General features: G+C 40.7%; 1 protein-coding gene across 23 annotated transcripts in view; it reads right to left on the reverse strand.

Moving 5' to 3' along the window:
* Window positions 1-480: 480 nt before the first annotated feature.
* The window catches only part of LOC135319019 (uncharacterized), a 60,928-nt gene continuing 48,211 nt past the window's right edge, over window positions 481-13,197 (reverse strand). For 17 of the 23 annotated variants that reach the window (XM_064478097.1, XM_064478115.1, XM_064478100.1 and 14 more), the window contains 3 exons: window positions 9,302-9,438; window positions 6,597-6,821; window positions 481-5,980 (listed from right to left, as the gene is read on the reverse strand). The gene's annotated coding sequence lies outside the window, so the exon portion shown is untranslated. Of the gene's footprint in view, window positions 5,981-6,596; window positions 6,822-8,611; window positions 8,752-9,301; window positions 9,484-13,197 lie in introns of all 23 variants that reach the window. The other 6 variants (XM_064478105.1, XM_064478101.1, XM_064478104.1 and 3 more) reach the window with 6 other exon arrangements.

Consider the following 13,197-nt stretch of genomic DNA (forward strand, 5'->3'; position numbering starts at 1 on the left):
GCCGCGCCTCGGGGACTCAGTGCCCTGCAGCAGCCCGGCCCCAGGCGAGGACACGCAGCGTGGCCCACCCAAGCAGGAGGGGCACTGTGCTTGAGAAATCCCATCCCCGATGGGGGCAAGAGGGGCTGGTGGGGTTGAGTGAACCTACAAATGCCCACAGAAATATGCCTGCATTCATTCAAGTGATACAAGCAACAGTAGCAGGCTATTTAACAAAATTTCAATTTTCAGTGGAAATTTTGCCATTCCTTTCCACTTGTCCCCTGCACTCTGAGACAGGCTTAGGCTCTCTCACACCTGCAACTCTGAAGCAATAGTTGTGAAGTAATTTTACTTTGCTGCAAGTGTCCTCGCTCCCCGTGTCACTGTGTCTGTCCTCTCTTAACACAGTCGGATATCTTCCTGGATCTCTATCTGAGTTCCTTTCTCCTCCTCCTCAGATCCTGAGATAAAGGACAAGTGAAGACACATGAACAGAAAAGGCACTGTGGACTTGACCGAAATCTACAGTGACCCCTAGGTGAGTGCTGCCCACCCCTTACCTTCGATTCTCAAGGTTCTGCACAGGGTGACATCCAGCCCAGAGAGGTGGCCCAATTAAAAGCTATGTGGCTTGGGCATGTTGACAGGTGCAGGAGCTGGTTCCGGTGCCAGGCCCCTCCCCACGTCTGCTCCCCTCTCCCCCGAAGCCCCGCTGCCAAGCACTCAGGCTCCGTGATCTGATGTCCTTCTCTTCTACTCTACTCCAAACCCTTTTACTTTTCCTTTTTTCCCTAATTATCCCCAGCTGGAGTGATTTTTCAATCGCAGTATCTAAAAAATTTCCTGCAGCCGAAAATGAGGTCTCCAGATATCAATGCCCATATGCTGCCTCCTGAAGAGAGCCGCTGGCTAGGGGACCCTCACCAACACTCACGGGGCATCAGACATGTTCCAGGGTCGGCCACCCCCAACAAGAGTTTGCTGTGACCCCTATGCCCGCACAGCATCCCTGCTCACAAAAATATAGTTGGCCCACTTATCGGTTATTAAGAAGCAAAAATACAAAATTGCTCGTGTTTCTTACTAAAATTATCTATGAAGAGGAAAAGGGAATTGTAATAGAAAAGAACAATTTTGACCCCATGTTAGGTCTGTTCCTTTGGCTTTAAACCTGTGCCCTGTTTTCTTGCTAAATCAGACTTGCTATCTCTGCACCATTTGTAAAAGAAAGTTGCCTTTAGACTGAAATATCCAGGACAGCCTCTTCTCCTGGCCGTGATCTTGAAGGATGCTAACTAATCTGCACTTATGTAGAGATGGCAAGTTGCAAAATAGAGAATAACTTTGTTTTACTTTTGGAGGTATTACAATGGCAAAATGATTTGAACCACATGGACAGCTGCAAGAACAGCGGATTCAAAGGACAAGCAATTCATACAACAAGAAGTTTCCAACAACCAACTGCAGCCCCACCCCTTTTTAGTATAAAAGGAGACTCAATTCTGACTTGGGGAAGATGGTTCTTCAGGACATCAGTCTGCCATCTTCTGGGTCTGCCAGCTTTGCAAATAAAGTCACTATTCCTTGCTCCAACACCTCATCTCCCAGTTTATTGGCCTGTCATTTGGTGAGCAGAATGAGTTTGGACTCGGTAACAAAATGACTGCATTGGAGGTAGTATGTCTCCACTCTTTCCTCGTTTCCAATATGTAACATGCACATTATTTATGATCTAGTGCAAATAATTCATCAAAGACAACCACAAAAAGAAACTATACTCACCCAGCTATCAACACTGAAGTCAAAACCTGTCAATTTTATATGCTGTTTAAGAACACAACCGAAAAACCTAACATAGGGAGTCGATTACACGGAAATAAAATTATTTCTACTCCTTCAAAACTTTCTCTTTTCTTTTCTATTTTATTTTGTTTTGTTTATTGAAAAGAAAATAAAAGTCAAATCATTTTATTTCACGTATTTTTGTTATAGCTACATACTTTAAATACTACAAAAAGACTTATATTGCAATAAAAAATTGTTCATATATTAGTATAAAGATATATACACAATCAATGGGGATTAGGAAAAGAATGGACATTTACTAAAAATCCACTGCAATCCAGTCTTTTACAAGCATATCATGGAATATAAGCTCTATTATCCAGGGAGCCTCACCCACATTCTCACTACTGAGTCCCTTAGTAATCAACCACTAGGTCACCAGCATAGAACCATGTGATCAGTATTTTAGGAATAAATGAGGGAATTAGCTCATTCAATTCTAAAACAAAAACCCTAAAATAAATACTGAACTTATTTACGGATAAAGAAAATTTGTCCCCAAAAAAGTAAAGTTTCTTCCTCAAGGTCACAAAGCTAATAACTGGTAAAGGTAAGATTTGAACTCATCTGCCTGATTCTAAAAACTAAGGTGGAAATCCCATTCGACTGGGGAGTGTCCAGCTGCACAGCCTATCACCCTATCTTTGTTCAGAGCTGGCCTTAGACAGCCTGAGACAGCACCCCATTCCTGTGGAACTCGAGGGCAAATGATAACAATAAGGATTTTATATCCAGCAGTTTCTAAGATCTCATGTATATAAACTGTCAGCAGGTCAGCAGAAAATCTCTGGGAAACATGAGTGGGTCCAGACCTTTTTGCTGATTAGAAACTCAATCTATCAGGATAGAGTGACCTTCCCATGAGAGGCCACATGGACATAAACTAAAGGCAGCTGAACAATGGAAACTAGCAAGACCCCGGAACTCAAGTAAGGATCCCTGCCATCCCCCACCCAGTTGCCTCTTCATCCGCGTGGACATGAAGACAGAAGACCCGGGTTCTTGTCCAAGTTACACTATCATGGATTCTCACCCATAAAAAGGTACGACTCTATGCTGTCGTAAGTCCTTTCCAACTCAAATATGATGACACCAATATCTCAGCAGAATATCTATGTCTCCACTTCCCCTCTTCTAATAGGAGTCTATTTCTGTGGACACAAAGCAGAAATCCAATTTAAAAAACCATGCAAGAAGCCAGGCGAATTTCTGCTTAAGAGACTTTGCTCTCACGCTCAGTGAATGAAAACTCAGAAAAAGTGGTCCTTCTCCCTCAGCAAATGGGAGGTAGCCTGATTGTGTGTGTGTGTGTGTGTGTGTGTGTAAATCAAATATAATCATGTCTGGGACGTGTACAGATTATTTTTAATTTCACTGTAATTTCATGGGGATGAGCCAACATTTAAAGTAATTTGAATGTAGTGTTCTGAGACAGACTCAGTCTCTTTTGGTGGAGGAGGTGAAAGGGGAGAGTAAAGGAGGAAAGAGGTAAATGAAGCAAAGAAATAAGAATCCTGCTAGGGAAAGGCAAGACGTTAATTTTGTTCCTCATTGCATCACATACAAATTAGGGTCTGGCTTTCCCCCGATGTCTTATCGAGCACTGAGTTGCAGAAGAAGAGGCGACAGCCCATTTCTCACTGAGATTGTGACTGTACGTGGCATCTTATAGACACAAATCATTTACCCTGATCAAACACTCTAGCAGCAGGCTGTAATTCTCCTGTTTTGAGAGACAAGAAAACAGGAGTTCAAAGCGGGTAGATAACTTGACAAAAGTCAGAGGACCAGTAAACAAGAGAGGATGAATTCAAACTCAGATCTGAATGCAGAGTCTCATCTTCCCACTCCCAGGGCTGGAAAATCCTTAACACACAGGCTCCCCAGCTCCCCTGCAGTGTTCCTGGCGCCAAGCATTTCCCATGGTAATGGTCTCCAGTTCTCACAGACACAGTGCTCTGTGCAGCCAATGACCTTGATCAGACCTTGATCATCTACCTGCCACGCCCACCAGGCTTCACCATACAGGCAGGAAAGCTGGCTTTCAAGTGCATACAAAGCCACCCTTGGTCTGACCTGGGCTCTTCTGTGGCTTCTCCAGCCTAAAGGCAGCCATGAAATTGCTCACAGTTTGTTCGTGAGCCACACTTCCTCTCTCCATCTGTGTCCCCACCTATACTACTTAGCTATGAACATTTTGAGAATCTTGGAAACAAATTTTAAAAAACAGAAAAGAAAGGATTCTGGAACAAGTACTTAATACTTACAATTTTAAATGACAAGTTACAAAGTGAGTATTGACAAACCAAATCTTCCTTTCTAAATGTCAGTTTTAAACATTTAAAAATATAATAGCAAAAAATTCTCACTTACAAAATTAACAAAAACATAAACAATAATCTGGAATAAATTCAAAAATAATGCCCATATTCTAAATGGAGAAACTTCAGGACTGTACTGAGGGTTAAAGTAAGAGGTATGAATGTAGAGACATAAACATATTGCATGGAGAAAAGCAGTTTTGTAAAGATGTAAGTTCTCCTAAGAATAATTCAAAACTTACTAAAAAATCCCATGAAAATTCCAATCTGATTTTTTTTAACTTGAACAAAATATTTTGGAATTCTTCAGGAATAATAAAGTCATAATACTTGACAAGAAAATTTGGGATGGAAGAAAAGAATCAAAAAAAATCAGACTGCCAGTTATTAAATAAATTTTTACAACATGTAAGATATGGTGCTGGAGTAAGGAAAGGAGATTGACAGAAGGGAACCATGAGCTCAAAAAAGACTCTAGTGTATGTAAGTATTTTGTACAGGTGGGATTTCAAATCAAAGAGAAAATTATGAATTCGATAATTGTCCTGGGACAGAGAATCACCTGGAAAGAATAAATTCTACTCCTGTCATAATGACCACAAGATAAATTGCAGATAGCGATGTAAATATTAAAAAGTACTAGTAACAGCAAATACAACTCTTTGCTCTTATTAACTCAACTTCTCCTCACTATAACATGTACTATTATAATCTCCATCTTAGAGATTAAAAAATACCTACAGAAGAGATTTATTCCATTATAAGGGAGTATTTCTAAGAATAATGTCAAAGATAAAACCCATAAGGAAGACATTTACTATCCTAAGAATAGTTTGAGCCACAACAAAAATCAGAAAACTTCCTGAACAAAATGAAAGGAAAGAAATGACAAGAAAAAGCTCTGTGATACATGTTGATGAATTCACGAAGTTAATTTTCATAACATACAAAAAGCTGTCACAAAGCAACAAGAAGCTCCCTCACTTAAATGTGGGCAAAGGACAAAAGGAATCATTCATTTTAAAAAAGTCAAATGACTAATGAGTGAAAAATGCTCAAAACTTCACTGGTCATCAAATGCAAAAAAAACAATGAAAAAGCACTTTTGCTTATCATATTGGCAAATATTTTTAAGATAATCTAGCTAGTGTCCATCTGTGGGAGAACAAATCATGAGCGACTTTTTCAGAGGATGACATATCAATGGATTTGTAAGCTCTGAAAAACGTACATACACACTGACTCAACTCCACTTCTAGGAATCGTTTCCTTTAGGAAAAAAAAATCAGTCCAAAAAGATGTACCCATCAGGGCATTTACACAGCACTGTTTACAAAGGTGGGAAGAAAAACTGAAGTGAAATCATATCCAGCGATAGAGAATTGGTTACATAAGTAATTGTGCATTTTTTCATTCCCCAATGGAGAAGGAATTTCTAGTCACTTGAAAGGAGTCTGTGATGAATGTAAATGTCACATCCAGGGACTAAATTTCCAGAAGCCTTAACTAAAGGAATACACATACAAGATCACAGGAAGTTCTGTACAAGAAGGATGCAACTCAAACATTCTTTCTGACAGTGGAAAATGGAGAAAACTTAACTGTCCACCATCAAGACAATGATGCGGTAAATCAAGGCGAGCTGCGGGCGCTGAGGGAGCCGGCGTTTCGCCGTGGTCCAGGGCCTTGTCCACAGCAGTCTCCCACCAAATGTTTCCGTGGACAAGAGACGACACCCGCACATCAGGAGACCCCTCCAATCTATCTGAAAGGGCCGGGTGAGTCTGGAGTGGGAGGACGTCCATGATATACCCCTGAGTGAATAAAGCGAGCTGCAGAAAAACATATAGTATGGTCTCATTTTTAAATAAAGCATATATACACACACCTATATATTGATTTCTCATATGTGTATATATATGTATCTCATAGGCATAAAGGTCATGAAATATATATACCAAATTTTCAACAGCTTTTACTCTCAGGAAATAATGAGAAGGGAGTTAGGGGCCTTCCTGTACCACCACAGTTCTCTTTTCAGTATTTCAGTTAAGTACACTTGGAATTTAAAAGTTTATTTAAGTCCGAAGTAAAATGGACCATGCCTCCATGAGACAGAATGCTACACTGGTCTTTAAAAATCATGCCAGGGGAGATAGAATATTGTAGAAAAACATGTAATAAGCCGAATGGAAAATGGAGGTCTCCGAACAGTAAACAGGGACAGAGTGCTCACTGGTTTTTATGACAGAGATGATACACACTAACGAAAAGAACAGAAAATAAATGTTAAATTGTTAATTATTATCTCTGAGTAGAGGGACCAGGATAGAATCTTTTGCCCCTTTTTTCAGACATATTATATTAAATGCACATTATTTTTCATCTGAAAAAAGCATTTTTAGACGTGTAGTACCACTCAGTGGGGAATAATACATGAATACTTACAGAAACAAGTAACTAGGAGACACCGCAGCAGCGCCACACAATGTAGAACGGGCAATCCTGATTAACACCGCTCAGTTACATAAGGATCCACAAAGTGAGAGCACCTGCTGTAACAGGGCGTGGTCCCCTTCTATTTGTCAGTTGTGTCTTCAGGGCTGAGGCAGTTCGGAGCACGGCCAGTGTCAGTTCCGGTGTCTGGATGGATGCTACTGGAGGTGAGGGCACCTGCAAGCAGAAAGGAAGAACAGAAACAATCCTCTGCCTTTTCTGTCTTGTTTCTTTGTTACTTTAAAAGACAGGCATAAATAAGATAAACTGTGTATCTCCCCTAGTGAAATTTCAGTAATGAAACCGTTTTTAAAGGCTTCAGAGCTTATATTCTGTCTATAACTGTCTTTTCAACAAAGAATCATATTTATTAAATGTTAATTAACTCAGTTAATTAACTCCCTGTTGAAACATTCAAGTAAAGAACATGAAAGGCCTTACGTAAAAGAATCAAACCTGCAGTGACTAGCTCAGCTGTCTTGACGGCAAAGCAGTCAGCCCCCACCATCCCATGGCCCTGAGCTCCAGTTGCTGGTAAGAGAGCACGCTGCCGCCTCAGATGGAGAGATACTGTGAAAGCATTTTTTGAACTCTACAGTACTGACAAAACATAACTGACAAATCCCAGGCTCCTTTGAAGCTGTCATTTTTGGTTTCTGGCCAACCCCAGTCAATGAGCAGAACCACCCCATTCCCGAGTCATGGGACTCAAGTGGGAAGAAATTTTGTAGAAATTTCCAGGTACAGAATGTAACCATCTATATGTAGAACTCTGACAAAAGAAAAGATGAAATACTCTGATGTTGAAGACACTCAAAATATTCTCCTAAGCCTTAGTAGCTGGAAAGGCTGGGCTTCTCCTCAGCCACTTATTTATTTCACAGCCAGTGAGCATCTCCCACAAACCCTGTTAACCTGTGTCTGCTGGGAGCCTCAGGCACACTCTTGCTGTCGATCTTATAAGTCACAGGGCAGACGCGTGTCTCTCATGCCTGCCACCCTCACACAGGCTCGCCTCCTAGCCTCACTGTCTGAACTTGGTCCCATTTTCTCACCTGTTTATTTGGTATCTGTTCTTCTGTAAGCTGCCTGAAATGCTATTTGGAACAAGTCAGAAGAATGAGTGGGTAGAGAAATGGACAGTTGGACAGGTGAGAGGTGGGCAGACAGACAGAGAGACTCCAAGAAAAGGGGAACAAAGAAAATTCCCTATGCAGAACCCTCTTCTAGTCAGGGAAGAAAACCGCCACGGAGACGTGTGAAGAGGCAGGTGGCTTAGGGCTGTTTCCTGGATTCCATGAAAAGTCCCACCAAGAGAGAGGGTAGAACAATAAATGATAAAAGAAAAAAGCATGCATGCTTGAAAAATATATCTTCAATATGTACTTTCTAAAGAATAGATTCAAATCAGCAGGGCCCAATTACACAATCCTTGGGTATTTACAGAAATGAGAATCCCATCTCCAAACCACAAGGCATTCCTTCGGAGCACTGAAAGTCCACACGGGGCTGTTATAAAGCCTTCACCACAAAAGCTATGCTCTCCTTCACTTACGAGGAATGAGCAGCTATGCTCGGGCTGCCCATGAGCATCATTTGCACCCTACAGCATCTCTATGGGGGAGGGACGCCTAGCGAGCCCCATCTCTGCAGGACAGAAAACAAGCCCGGGAGAGGCTAAGCCGACCTACCAGTTCTCCATCTCACAGGACTGGTCACTCCAGAGCAGGACTCGAACTCGGACCCACGTTGGTAATCACGGTACTACCGTGCTTTGTGTGCTTTTTGTGTGAATAATACATTTGTTTCTGGCATGAAAATATATTTAATAAATGACCGGTTGTCCTGTCTATCTCATTTGCTCACAATCAATCTTTATAGTGTTGAATTGTACTCTTTTTCCGTGGAGAAAGGAACGGAATGAGCGGGTGTTAGAATGAGGTGGGGCTCCATTCTTTATCTGTTACCTCATCTCATCCAAGTCCCCAACCAGGGAGAAGGAGCAAATGTTTTCTTCATCTTTTAAAGAGAGGGCTCCACTGATGGTGACTTAACTCCAAAACCAAGTCTGGGGAAAGGGCACATTCAGCAGCCAGAGCATTATCACCTGTAGGATGGCAAAAACAGCTCACAGGAGGGCTCAGGGGGTCACCCTGATTTAATTTCAATCGATAAAACAATAATGCACTCTAAAAATACTAGCATGCAATGGATTGGCTCTTTCTTGACATCTAGCAAGTTTCCACAGCCCACATGTAAAATTATCGTGAACCAGTGAAAGGAAGTGTCTACAGACAAGAAAAATCAATGCCACAGGTAAACTGAAACCCAGGCTGGAGGAAAGGAAGAGAAAGGGCATAGTAAAGAAGTGGGGAAAGGCTGGGGAAAAAAATCATCACACGGACTCTCAAGCATCATCCAACAAGCATATAATCATTCGAGAGAGAGAGTTACTGAGGTCCTATTCTGTGCAAGATTGTAGAGCGGGTGAAGCAAGAGCGCAGTGACCATGGTGGCAGCAAGTGGCGGGGCTCAAATACACTTCTGATCCCGGTACCTGGCACAATTGTCCTCAGTATAAAGGCAAAAAAAAAAAAATATAATAACTCTGTAAACTCAAAGCATTGTTAAAAAAAAATTAAACAATACCTAAATACCTGGACAAACCACGCACATTGCTGGATCAGAAGACAGCGCTTTTGGAATGGCAGTGCTCCCCAGAACGATCCGTATATTCAACGTGGTCTCGATCACAATCCCTGCGGTCTCCTCTGCAGAAACTGACTAGCTGCTGCTGCAATTCATATGGTATTTCGAGGGTCTCAGTAACCAAAACGTACTTGAAAAAGAAGAACAATGTGAGAGGACTTTTAATTCTCAATTTCAAACCTTACAACTGTATGTCTAGGTGAGATTAGAGGCCATTTTAAGTTATTAATGTGTTTATCCGTATTTTCTAAATTCTCTACAATGAATATAACTGTTACAATAAGAAAAATAAAAAGTAAGGTATCTTTTAAAACATGCACACCGATTCATACATTGGGAAAAAAAGTATTTTAACTATAAAGAGGTAACCAAATAACTAGTGAAATAAGACTACTTAAAAACAAGTGTGTATTTACATTTTTCATAAATTGAAAACTGAAAAGCACAAACACATCAAGTTTCTAGGGAGATCGATGCAACATATTAATAGTTATTTTCAAAAATTCTAATTGAACAATGAAAACTCAAGAAAGGGAAAATCGCGATTGACAGCCAACTGCAAACACATGGAGAGCAAAGGCCTAGAAATCACAGTTCCTTTAACTCTGATACTAACTCAATAGAAGAGGAAATTCCTCCCTGTGGGGACAGTGGAATCCCATGCATAAGACAGGATACACAGTACAAACTGCACTAGAATCTGGGGTGATTTTCTTAGAAGAATTCTAAAGTTACAACATTGCTGAAAAACTATAAAAACACTGAAAGACAGATTAAAACACACAGTCATATATATTATATAGAAACATATGAAGTCTGCTCCCATGTTGCATAGAAATACAAACATATTTGTTCATTTATGGGCACTGAATATTTTATCCCAGGTAGAATATTTCAACTAAAACAAATAATCAATAATACACACCTCTTGTCAAATCTACTTGATAAGGTACTCTGCTATGTAACCATAATGTGTCTAAGATAGATCTAAAATTAGTGAAAAAGATCTTTGTATGGTTTCTTGAACTCTTCTCAAAATTCCAAGCTTAATTTTAAAATAGATCTGAGCAGTATTTCTATATTAAATTTTCCCTCGTGAAATGAACAGCACAGTCTGTTGTCAAAATTCTGTCCTTACAATGATTCACGAACACTGTATCCTAACAAAACTGCTGGACAGCAAGGCACTATCCAGACACTGTGACCAAACAAATGAAACACAAGGAAGACAGTGACCCTATTCTGGAGGGCTTACCGTCTGTGTCAACTCTGGGGTTTTTATTTGATTGGTTTGATTGGGTAGCAAAATAAAATCAATCAAGTACTTTCTTCTTTAAGCATTCTGTAAGTCATGACTCTTGTTAGTGTCATGAGAAGGAAAGACTAAAGCAAGACTTCATTAGGTCAATTAGCAACAGCCATCACTGGGGAGTGAGTAATAAAGAAGTTAACTGATAACAATGCTTCTGCCTACATGAGACCTAAAATAAACCTACACTGATCTCTTTAAGGAAAATGAGGAGATGAGGCCCCAATGAGAAAAACAAAAACTAACAAGAAATCAAAAAAGTAAAGACTTTTTCATTAACGATTCCAGGAAGGAGTGGAGCATGGTGGTGAAGAGCACAGACGCTGGGGACAAACATGAGGGTCTGAACTCCCACAGCACTGGGTAGCTTTGACACTAATAAATCAGTGAAATTTTCTGCAACCCAGTCTCCTATCCATAGACTGGGGACAACAACAGCACCCGTTTCCTAGAATGGTCCTAATAATTAAGTTATTTTATATATAAAAGTTTAAATAAAATGCCTCAGATATTAAATATTACCCCAAAAGGACAAGGAAAAAGAAAACAGAGATAAATTGGAGTTCATCAAATTTTAAAAACTTTGCTTCAAAGGACACCATCCAGAAAGTGAAAAAACAACACACAGCAGAAATTTTTTCAAATCATTTATCTGATAAGGAATTTGTATCTACCAAAAAAAAAAAAAACAAACAAAACAAAAACAAAAAGAACCTCCTACAACTCAACAATAAAAAGGCAACTCAATTAAAAAATGAATAGAGGATCTGAAAAACATTTATCAAGGAAAATATACAAATGACCAATAAGCACAACGAAACGATGTTCAATATCATTAGCTGTAAGGGAAATCAAGTCAAAACCACTAGGAGAAACCGCTTCACACTCACTACAATAGGTTATAATCAAAAAAAGAGTAAAAAGCACTAATGAGGACACAGAAGATGCAGAGGACGCAGCCGTTGCTGGTGAGGATGTAACACAGCCTGGCCACTTTGGAAAAACGCCTGGCAGGTCCTTAGAGAGTTGAACATTTGGTTTCTGAATAACCAGGCAATTTTGCTTCCTGGGCACACACGTAAGAGAACTGAAAACAAATGTTCACATAAAAACTCCTACAGGAATATTCACGGTGCCATTACTCATCACAGCCAAAAAGCAGAAACAACACAAATGCCTATCACGTGATGAATGGGTAAACAGAGGGGCCCAGCCATACAGAGGAATATTATTCAGCAATAGCAAAGCATTGAGTACTGACCCAGGCCACAACGTGGACAAATATTGAAAACGTTACTCAGTGTGAAAGAAGTCAGTCACAATAGATGCTTCCACTTACATGAAGTAACTCGATTTACATGAAATTTCCAGCAGAGGCAAACCCACAGAGAGAGAAAACTGGCTCCCTGGGGCTGTGGGAGGTTGGGGAAGATGGGGATGTCAGCTTATGCGTAAGGAGCTTCCTGTTGGGGGGATGAAAATGTTCTAAGATTGAATGGGATGCACAATTCTGTGCATAGAGTAAAAACCACTGTACATTTTAATGGGTGAATTGTTATTAAAACTGTTAAGAACGAGAGCACCTCGGGCCAGTACCTTCCCATAGTAAATGCAAATTGCTAAATTTTATTACAGGAAGAAGAAACTGCCCTCAGCATGAAAGCAGGAGTTCAGCAAATGTGAGTTAACCGAAATTGGACAAGAGCATTTCACTTGAAACAGTTGCTGAGTGTACACAAAATATTAAGACATGACAAGGAAAATCAGTTTGACATCACGAAGAAGCATTCTGCTTCAAATGCAGATCAAGGATTCGGCAAGCCCAGCTGCTAGAAATGACCAGAGAAGAAACCTGGTTCTTTAAACAAGCACCAGAGCCAACAAGGAAATAGTGGTGAGGAAAGCAGGCGGCCGAAAATCTGGAACAGTTTGTTACAAATAATTTCTCCACTGAAAATTCAAAAATAAAAAGAAAGTGATGTAATACTGTGTTGACCTCACGTGAATGGGCTTCCTCCGGTTCTCGACAGTTTTGTAACCCCGAATGAGAGACTCAGGAGAATCAGAATGGCTCCTGGGAGTCCCCAAATGACTGCCCACCAGCACGCTGACCACCATCACATCTGCCAGGGTGGAATTGCAGAGAAGAGACCAACTCCTGAAAGGCACAGGAAATATTGACAAGGGAAAAAAAGGCTGATGTCAGTCTTGGGACAGAGGCCCTGAGAGCAGAGGCCAGAAGGCTGCAGGTGAACTGGAGTGGCCCTTGGGCAGGAAGGGACCACGGGGGAGCAGATCTCAATTCTCTTCTCTCTCTCCCTCGGGTAGGAGAGATAAAGTCTGCATCCTTCTCACCTGGAACTGTGGGTTCTGGCTGGCAGAAGTCTTACCGACATGGAATGAATGACTCAAGACTGTGGAAAAAGGAAAGAAAGCGAGAGGGAGTAGAGAGCCAACTCCAAGAGCCTCTCAAATCCTCCCATATTTATTGTGTATAATCAAAGAAAATAGTCTTTAACAGTTGTGTGATAGTAA

The sequence above is a fragment of the Camelus dromedarius genome, chromosome 23 (genome assembly GCF_036321535.1).
Source record: "Camelus dromedarius isolate mCamDro1 chromosome 23, mCamDro1.pat, whole genome shotgun sequence".
Lineage (NCBI taxonomy): Eukaryota > Metazoa > Chordata > Mammalia > Artiodactyla > Camelidae > Camelus > Camelus dromedarius.